The following is a 10041-nucleotide window of genomic DNA, read 5'->3' as shown; positions in this document are numbered from 1 at the left end:
CGTGCAACAGCGCCTCGAGCAAGCACGTCTTTCTGTATTATAACATTCAACATCACATCACGACTGTGGTAGGCCGTCAACATCATCGCCAAATATTGTCAGTGAACGCAAATAGAACAGCAAGCTGCGCTTATGTCGATTCCCACAGTGCGTGGGATCTGCCTCTGTTGTTTATAATAATAATAATAATAATAATAATAATAATAATAATAATAATAATAATAATAATAATTGCTTAGAGGTAGCGTAAAATAAGTAGCCTCGAAAGTAATATACACACGTAGTTTAAAAGAATATATGTATTTATGCCTTGAAAACGAAACCGAAGTTGAAATAACTTCCACCGACGGGTGTCGCCGCGATCGCTGCTGAGTCTCGCGGCGGGCCGCCGGGTGCACATCTGTGTGTTCTCCGTGACAGTCTTGAAGTTGTGAGTAATTAGATTGTTTTTCGCTACGTTTAGGTTCCACCACCTCGTTGTTTTCGTGTACTTTTGTGCTCATCGACGCGAAGGGAGCATCCAGACTGAAGGCGACGTGATTATGTGTGAGAAAGAAAGGCAGTAGCGGCCTGCGACATCGGTGTTTCTTTGTGACAGTGTGTTTACTATGCCTACGACGGCCGTCATTCGTGGCCAACGACAAAACATCTTCCATTCGGCCTGACCAGTGATGAAGTGGACTTTTTTTTTTCGGCGGAATCCATCGTCAACATCGTCCATCCACTACGTAAACGAAATGGCGTGCCCTGAGTACACATCGTGACAGCGCTCCGCCTTCAAACCGAGGGCCTTTTGCAAGGCGGATGGACGGCTCATATAAAAAGTACGTACGTCGTCACATTCAGCGTCGCGTTTTTATGGTGCGTCATTGTGGTAGTAATTTTCGCGTAATTTCTTTAAAGGACAGCACAAGGTGTGTTGGATGCGGGTGTAGTATGTGTACTTCAGGCGGAGCCTACGGGTACCGAACGTGAAAAAGAAATGAAAATATATCGGATGTTTCATTGTTCGTGTGTCCTCAACTAATTGTGACAGCACATAGAGTTGTAGAGAATTAAGTACCGCTACGCGTCAGTATACGGCGCAGGCAGGTAAATAATACTTTGGTTTGGCTAATTCATTCTGTTACTAAAGATGGGCGCATACTTATACCGGTTTCACACGGCCACTTTCGATCACGATTGAGCCTGTTCTGGATCGAAATTTTCGACTGCGATCGGCTCCCGTCCGCAGATTCAGCAAGGAAGCCAAACGTGACCAGAAATTCGATCCCAGTCAGGATCGATCGCGGCCAAAAGTGTGCAGTGGGACAACCGTATTAAATGTCGCTTGTGTACTTGCACTCGTTTTTTTTTCCCAGGTCACGTGGTAGGTAATGATGCAGGTAGCTTACAATGCTTGTGCTTTCATCGCTAGAACTAATACAAAAGAACCACAACCATCCCGGCTATGTGGCTATCCTTCGTTTTCAGTTGTACTCGTTTGTTCTAGAAGCTTTCGTGCCGTTGCGGATGAACGCGTGGTTGCGCTATTTGTTTATGAATTTATCTTTGTGTAAATAAGTACACCGAGCCTAATCATTTTTTTTCTCGACCTTGAACTCGTTTTTTGGTTTCACGCACGCATGCTTATTACTACTACTATTTGTTTTCTTGTTGTACGACTGAACCCTGCCTAAGGCGTCCTGTCAGTGGTCGACAGTATTTCTGAAATGAATTGCACTGAACATCCTACGGCTATTCTACGTTTCACTGCCTTATTCTAATGTCTAGTTATAAAGCGTATGGTTATTGTAACTATTCTTGGCTTGTATATATGTATGTATTAAGCTGGTAAATGCTTAATTGTGTTTGCAGTTTTGAGAGGTTCTTTTATTAAGTGGTCAATCTCGGGTGGTATTAATGGTGAGTTGTTTTCTTGTGCCCATGCAGTTGGTCAGCATGAAGCAATTGCATGGGAACCGGCTGATTGTCTTGGGCCTACACATTGCTCAAAAGACAGTGAAGGTGTCTGAGCCGACAGGTATACTTTTTTCATCACAATTGGCCTACATATTTTTTGCACTGGACGATGAAGACCTCTCCCAGTGAGCTCCAATTACCTCTGCCTTGCGCTAGCTGATTCGAAGTGAAGCCTGCAAATTTACTCACTTCATCATACAGTCTAATTCTCTACCGTCCTTGACTACCCTTCTCTTCCCTTGGCATCCGTTCTGTAACTCGAATGTGCCACCAGTTATCTGCCCCATGCATTACATGGTTGAAGAAGGCACTTGGGCTAGTTGGTGCTCATTGCAGACTTGAGACATCAATAACTAGCGTGAAAAAGACGACAACATCAAGAAGCACATAAGACAGAACTCTAGACTTCAACTGAAATTTTTGCTGCACAGAAACATGGGATGCACAGAATGTCGACCGATGGAAACAACACAGGAGGTATCGGAACAAATTGAAGAACAGGTTAATTTCACATACGAACACACTTGGTAAGAGCCAGGGACGGCTGCTCACACACCTGTTCCCCACTTTCTTTATGCAAAGTGGTTCGTATATTTCCCTATGAACCTGCTTCTGGAGCTGCCTGAGCGCACGATTGCTTTGAAACTGCTCGGTGCAAGAGCACGTATGGCGATAATTGGCCAGGGAGCCACAAGCCACTAAGGCACTGAAAGCAGCCCTATGTTCCCTCAAGTCAAACAGGTCGGTGTTTAAAAGACTGCTTCGGGGAACCAAGATAGGGCAGCTGTCAGTGGTTGGTGGCCATCTGGCCAATCATTGCTGTAGGTGCTCATGCACTGAGCAGTTTCAAAGCGCTCATCTGCCCATGCGGCTCTAGAGGCAGGTCGACATGAAAATATTCGAAGCACTTTGCATGAAAAAGTGGGTGATAGGTGTGTAAGCACCCCTTCCCTGGCTCTCACCAAACAAAGTGTTTGTATCTCGAAATGAACCTATCCATCAATTTGCTCCGATACCTCCTTTGTCAGACAGGGAAAGGGAAAGATGAACATTGCTTCCATCCGTCGAGGTCGCATCCCCTAAATCCTATGTTTCTGTGTAGCCAAAATTTCAGTTGAAGCCTAGAGCTCTGTCGTGTGTGCTTCTAGCTGTTGTCCGTTGTTTTTTTCGCGCTAGTTAATGATGTCTCAAGTCTGCACTACATGGCCTCACCAGCTCCCTTCTTTACTCGTTATGTCAGCTAGGATATCAGCTCCTTCGCCTGCTTTCTGAACCACGCTGCTCTCTTCCTGTTTCTACTGCCATCAGGATGGGAGTGGACATGACAAATGAAATTGAGAGTCATTTAGACAGAGGAGCAGTGAGACTTCCTGTGCTTTATCTTTTGTTGTTGTACATAAATGTTGAAATTGCACCAACACATCTTTTTCCACCTTGTGATTTTCCCATAGCTGTGACAAATGAATATATAGGCTTTAAGAAACTAGATATGCAGTTTGCCTAAGAAAAAGAATACTTTTGCACTTAAAGGTAATGTGTATGATGCTCTAACTCCTTTGATGCATGTGCCTTGAGAGGTGTTGATGTTGTTCTTCATTTCTTTCAGTAAGCTTTACTTGATGGGCATGACTTCGTATAAAGAAATAAGTTCTGAAGAAACCATAATACCTGACAGGCAGAATTATCGAGGTTGAGAGCCAAGTTTTCTTTCATGGCATTTTTTTCAGGCTGTACTAGTTGACCTATGATGTTCAACAGTGCGGACTTGTACAAAGGACGTCGAAAGTGGCGAGAAATGGAGACAAATGCTATCGCCTCTTTCTCCATCCTTTGTCGAGTTCACATTGTCGAACGTCATCGACCAATGCCAACTAGCCCGTTACTGTAAACCGAATGTGATAAATTCAAAATTGGTGCCTTTTCTATCTTTCTACAAGTGTTTCATATAATAGTTTAAGGCATTATGGTTGATGTCATGTTCTGACACAACCATAACCTCATAAAATATCTTCATGCATGCGAAAGGTGCCTCTTGTACAAGTTGCATGCTGGCCTGATATGGAGAACAAACCTGGCAGGAGGTAGAGCACATGCTGCATTGTAAACAAGACGCACGATTGCATTTACTTGGCAGTTATCGCAATGTTTTCTGATATTTACCTGCAGGAACATTAGTTATCTCAGCTGCTAAGGGCACTGGTAAAGACATATCACTAGACACTGGGAGCAGAAAGAAAATCTGATTTTGCAGTACTATTGAAGTCATGCAACATTATGTCTAACCAAACTGGCAGGGATGCTAGCTGTTAAAAAGAAAGGGCTGATTTCAAGAAAATTTTGCATTCCTAAATGTGTAAGTGAAATGCTCTATGCTTATAAGCTACAAAAGATTTCCAGGATAATCATGCTAGTTACACTGGCCATTTGCTAATTCAGTAAGGTTCACTGAAGCTTGTTTTAAAATTCACAGTGTCTTTATACAGGGTGATGATTTTAAGTTTTGTGGAATTTTTAAGTATAACCTGTTGCATATAGCATAATTCTAGTCCTTGAGTAGGAATATTCAAACAGGCAGACATATCTTGCACGAGAAATCGAAACACATGTTCAACTAATTAACGAAAATCTATTAATTAGCTTTTCAGTTGATTACTTCATGGCACATATAAACAAAAAGAAAGTGGCTTAACCGAGGGGCCGATGTTTATTAATCTTATCCTAAGAAGCCAGCAAACACTAACACCAAGGACAACTTAGGGTAAATTACTTGTGATTAGTAAATGAAATAAAAAAATTATAAATTACTGAAAATGAAAGTGGATGAAAAAACAACTTGCCACAGGTGGGGAACGAACCCACGTCTTCGCATTACGCGTGCGATGCTTTACCAATTGAACTACAACAGGTGCCTTCCCCATCCACTTGCTTCGGTATTTATGTTTCCTAGTAGAACTTTAGGAGTGTTTGCCAGTGCCACCACATATATGAACCACATATTGTAATTTACGAATCATAGCCAGTGAGATTACAAGATGCATCCACTTTGGAATTGATTTCCAGAATCACGCCAGTTTGGAGATATGTACCATCAAACTTGCCATAAAAATGCACTGTTGTTCCACTTACTTTTTTAACAAAATGTGCTTTTATGCACTGATGCACAAATTAACTGGAACACCCTTGTGTAGTGTTCTTTATCAGGGAATTATTCCTAAACTTGTGTCATCCTGGAAGTTCAAGTGCACACGTCTTCCAAGCTCACTGGCTACAATTCGTAAATTGCAATATGCGCAGTAAAATAATTAGTGACGAAGTGAATAGTGAATTTTTTTAATTAGTCGAACATGTGTTTCGATTTCTTATGCTAGTGATGTCCACCTCTTCAAATAATCTAGCTCAAGGACAAGAATTATTCCATCTGCCACAGGAAATTTTTAAAAATTCCATAAAACTTAAATATGATCACCCTGTACAATGCTACTACAGTGCTAAACAGCCAGCAGCCTAATCATCACATTTAAGAATGCCGTAACAACACCGACAAGTGCACTAAAGTTTTCTGCGCTTCACAAATGAAAGAGGTTGGCCATTAGAATGCTTGATCTTAGTGTAACTCACAATCAGATAACCAGCAAGATCAAGTGAAAGCAGATGGCAAACTTCATACATGAAAGGCTTTAACAGTGCTTTGATTAAAATAGCTAAACTTCTGTTAAGCATGATGCATTCACTGTGTTGTTCCAGTTCAAAGCATCTAAATGATCTGATGCTAAAGAGTTCTTGCTTGGAAGATCTTTAGTGAAAACCTCTGTAATAAAAATACCAGAAGGATTGTGTGCTTGCTTAGTGGAGATGTCTAAGATGATGTTAAAAGGTGTAGGTAGGGCTTCTAGTAGAGATGCCAAATAGTTCTGAGAGAGGGGTTGTTACCAGCCACTGTGTAGGTCATAGATTAAGAAAAAAATAAAGGTCAGCTTAGTGATGCTTAGTATAGTGATGCTTGCATTGTTTGCCTGGAAAATCTGAAGAACAGCATCGTTTGTGTCACTTGTTAAAGGAGCAAGCTTCTGTGCAAATGCTGATTTCTACTCCTATAAATAATGTATATTCCTGAGGAGGCAGGCAAAACAACAGTGCCATGTGTTATATTAACCGATGAATGTAAGGTCATTGTTAGGGCACGTAAACCCTGCGAATTTGTTTTTGCCTTGTGGCCACCACCTCCTGTGAAATAATGGTTGGCATTTACACTATTGGTTTTGGGAACAAGGCATTAATGTCAAAGTACATCTTGATGGTTACCCTGCAATGCATAGCGAAGCATATGGCTGCACCTTATTTTCAATATAACTTGCTTGTAGGGAAAAGTTGCAGTGAGATGATGTGGCTTCTCATTGTAAACTTATTGCATAAAAAAGGATTGATATATTTGTAAGCAATTTATTGGACTCAACACGAGCATCTTTATTTGTGCACATTCCAAATTGTAGTTTTGGGTCAGATGTCACACACGAAAACAAACTGCCCAGCGTTATTGCTGTAATATGAGGGCGGTTAAGGAAATAATGCCTCCAAACACACTACTTTGCCAGTAGTACTGCAAGCATTTTGGCTCCTTATCATTAATGCACTGATGTTTATGCTATAGAATGTCACTTGCCCCATCTTCCTATCTCTTCGCGTTCCAAAGTAATCGATCAATGCATGGCATCCAGTGGTGATGTCCGCTTGAAACAGCGGGCTGTAATTGAATTTCTCACTGCGGAAGGTTCTACGCCCTTCAACATTCATTGCCGTCTGAAAGCAGTTTACGGGGATGCCTGTGTTGAAGTCAGCATTGTGTGGAGGTGGGCAAGGACTGTGAAACATCAAAATCCAGCCGCATCAAACGTCCAGGATCAGCACCGAACTGGACGGCCTGCAACGGCTTCTGATGAGGATCATCAACATCAGACAGACGAGTTGAATCGGGTCAATCGCAGGATCAAGCAACACCAGATTGCAAAAACACTCGCCATTTCCATTGGTTCAGTGAACCAGATAATTAAGAAACTCCTGGGTTACAAGAAGATTTTAACTTGTTGGCTATGCTTCAACTTTTTCATGTCAGTCTTCAGTTGCCGTGGCACCCACCAAGCGCAAGTCTTCTTGTAACGCAAGTCTTTAATGATGTGGTTCACTGAGCCAATGGAAATGGCGAGTGTTATTGCAATCTGGTGTTGCTTGATCTTGCGATTGCCCTGAGTCAACTTATCTGCCTGATGTTCATGACCTTCATCAGAAGCCATTGTGGGCCGTCCATTTTGGTGCTGATCCTGGAGATTTGATGCGGCAGGATTTTGGTCTTTCACAGTCCTTGCCCACCTCTGCACAGTGCTGACGTCAACACAGGCATCCCCGTAAACTGCAGTCAGATGGCGATGAATGTTGATATGCGCACAACCTTCCGCAGTCAGAATTCAATTACAGCCTGCTGTTTCAACTAGACGTCACCACTGGATGCCATGAATTGCTTGATTACTCTGGAACGAGAAGAGATAGGAAGGTGAGGCGACATTCGATAGCATAAACATAAGTGCATCAATGATAAAGAGTTCAAAATGTTTGCAGTAATATTGGCAAAGTAGTGGGCTTGGAGGCAGTAATTTCTGAATTGCCCTCATATAATTGTGTAGCCTCTCTCTCCCACATTCATGATTTGGCAGAATAAATGCCTTATTCTTTCGAAATAACGATTTCTTGGAAGTAAGCACCATATGTGCTTCTTTTCTTTATCCTGGTCTTCATGTGATCTTGAAATATTAAAGTGAATGATGCAGGGAAGCGCTGCTTGTCATGTTTCGTGTACTTTTCCTGACATTAAATTGCAACAAATCATTTTGCAGGTAGAAAACAAGCAGATGGCTGCAGCGATCAATGAAGAAATGGCTTCATCTATGATGGCTCGCCTTAGGACATTGGAATGGAGCTACACAAAGGCATCACCAGCCTCGCCTGTGCACTGGAACATTGGTTTGAATAAGACTGTCCTTCAGTGTAGAACGACCACAAGACTTGTCACCACATACAAGGCGTAGTGCAAGCTCTAAATATTGTACAGGTGGCTAGAATAAATGACCCTCTATGCAGTCACTCTTCCTGTATCTGTGGTAAATGGACTATTTCACGCAGAACACTCACACGTGATTATGTGTTTTCTTCAAAGTTGCTATGCCATGCATTTGGAAACACATTACCTATTGTATGCACACTGTACATAACATTTTTGTGTGCTAGCCTGACTGTAGACTTACGAAACAAACAACGAAGTGCATGTGTACCCGCTTCAACATGCTGTACTTCAACACCCTTATAGCAAGGGCTATTATATTGCTCATTACACCCGATAGGTGAAGGGGTAATATATTCCCGAACACACCCTTACACCCCATGGGTCGAAGGGTAATATGTTGTTCAAAACACCCTCAAGGGATAGGGTGTTATTGGAAGATAAAATAACCATCATAAGGGTGTAATTGCCTATAAAACCCAGCTTTTTCTAGGGTGCTAGGGGGTTAGTTATAGACACTCAAAAAAAACCTTAGGGGTGTAAATTATTTTACAGTGTAGATGATAGAAAAGGCACAGAATTGAGTAAAAGGAATCCCTGCACATTACCGGCGCATGTCACTTCAAGAAACAAAAAAAAAGGAGCTCGATTATTGACAGAGTTGATGCCGCGATGTAGTACAAATGATGTTCACTCATCACTTGCACAGTCGAGAGTCGCGCTGGAATGAAATTTCTTCTGTCTCGATTCGAGGTCACCATGATGAAAGCGCGGGCTTTCCCGAACTTGGGAGAGCTGCTCCAAAGAATTTGAGTGAGAGGTCTTCGCGTATACGCCTAGGAGTTCCGCGCGCGACTTCGAGCTGCTTTTCTATTACAGAGGCTAGCGAATCACCGCTTGCAGTTCGGAGAACTTGAGAAACATCGCTCTCTTTCGTTTTTTCCGGAATCCGCGCACGAAAGATCACCCATTGGCTGTAAACATAATGAAAAGGGAGAAAATTCGTATCCATAAAGAAACACAAAACTGTCTCTATATGCTTCCCAAAAAAGAGTTTCGCAAATCGGACGTATAACACCCTCCATTGATGCTTACGCTCCCAAAAGTAGAGTTTGGCAATCGATGGTATACTTTCAAAACGAGACACCTTCACTAAAGCTAGTCAATGACTAGCAATATACCAAATATGCAGGATGATGATATTTAGGTTTTCTGCAATTTTTCTTTTTAATCGCCTGTTGCACTTGACATCGTTGTAGTCCTTGAGCTGGATTATTCGGAGAGGCTGACATATATAGTCGCTGCTGGAAGCGAAACACATATTCAACTAAATAAAAAAATCACATGTTTGCGTCTAAATTATTAACTTAACGGCGTATAATTGCAAGTTACTGGTTGTAGCAAGGCGTACACATTTCGAATAAATTTCCGGAATGACACCAGTTTTGAGATATGCGCCATCAAGCTCGCAGTGAGAATTCACTGTTGTCTGATTTTTTAACGAAACGCACTTTTACGCGTTGAACAATACAGTAACTCGAACGCGCATGTATTTTGTCCCTCACTTTGGGAAATTATATATCGTGACTAATGTCACCCTGGAGATTCATTTCAAGTGCATATGCCTTGCAAATTCACCGGTTACGATTCCTATATTGCACAACGTGCCGTACTTATTTATGAAGTGTATTGTAGAATTTGTATTAATTATTTGAATATGTGTCTTGATGTCTCCTTCCAGTAATGTCCGCATCTTCGAATAATTCAGCTGAAGGACAGGAATTACGTTATCTGCAACAGGCATAATTATAAACATTCCGGAAAGCATAGATATGATGATCCCGTATACATGCGGCCGCCAGTATACACACCATGTCTATATACAGATGGCTCTAGTTTAACACACTTTTCAACTTCAGCAAGAGTTATACCATACATCAATAACGAAGAATCATATCGTGCAACATCGTCAGTAATTACCGGCTGAACTATTCGCTATCTTATGCGCGAGAATATTTATGACTTCTTTA

General features: G+C 41.8%; 1 long non-coding RNA gene across 2 annotated transcripts; it reads left to right on the top strand.

Annotated features, from left to right (window-relative positions):
* Nucleotides 1-395: 395 nt before the first annotated feature.
* LOC129386404 (uncharacterized) lies at nt 396-8095 on the top strand. 2 transcript variants are annotated; one of them, XR_008613791.2, is made up of 3 exons: nt 396-824; nt 1933-2023; nt 7848-8095. It is a non-coding gene; the product is annotated as an uncharacterized lncRNA (long non-coding RNA). The 2 variants fall into 2 exon arrangements; XR_008613790.2 differs by lacking the exon at nt 396-824 and having other exon boundaries at nt 831-2023.
* Nucleotides 8096-10041: the final 1946 nt, after the last annotated feature.

Source organism: Dermacentor andersoni, chromosome 4 (genome assembly GCF_023375885.2).
Source record: "Dermacentor andersoni chromosome 4, qqDerAnde1_hic_scaffold, whole genome shotgun sequence".
Taxonomy (NCBI): Eukaryota; Metazoa; Arthropoda; class Arachnida; order Ixodida; family Ixodidae; genus Dermacentor; species Dermacentor andersoni.
Note: the sequence above shows the minus strand (reverse complement) of the source record. Positions and strands in the feature narration are given on the sequence as shown.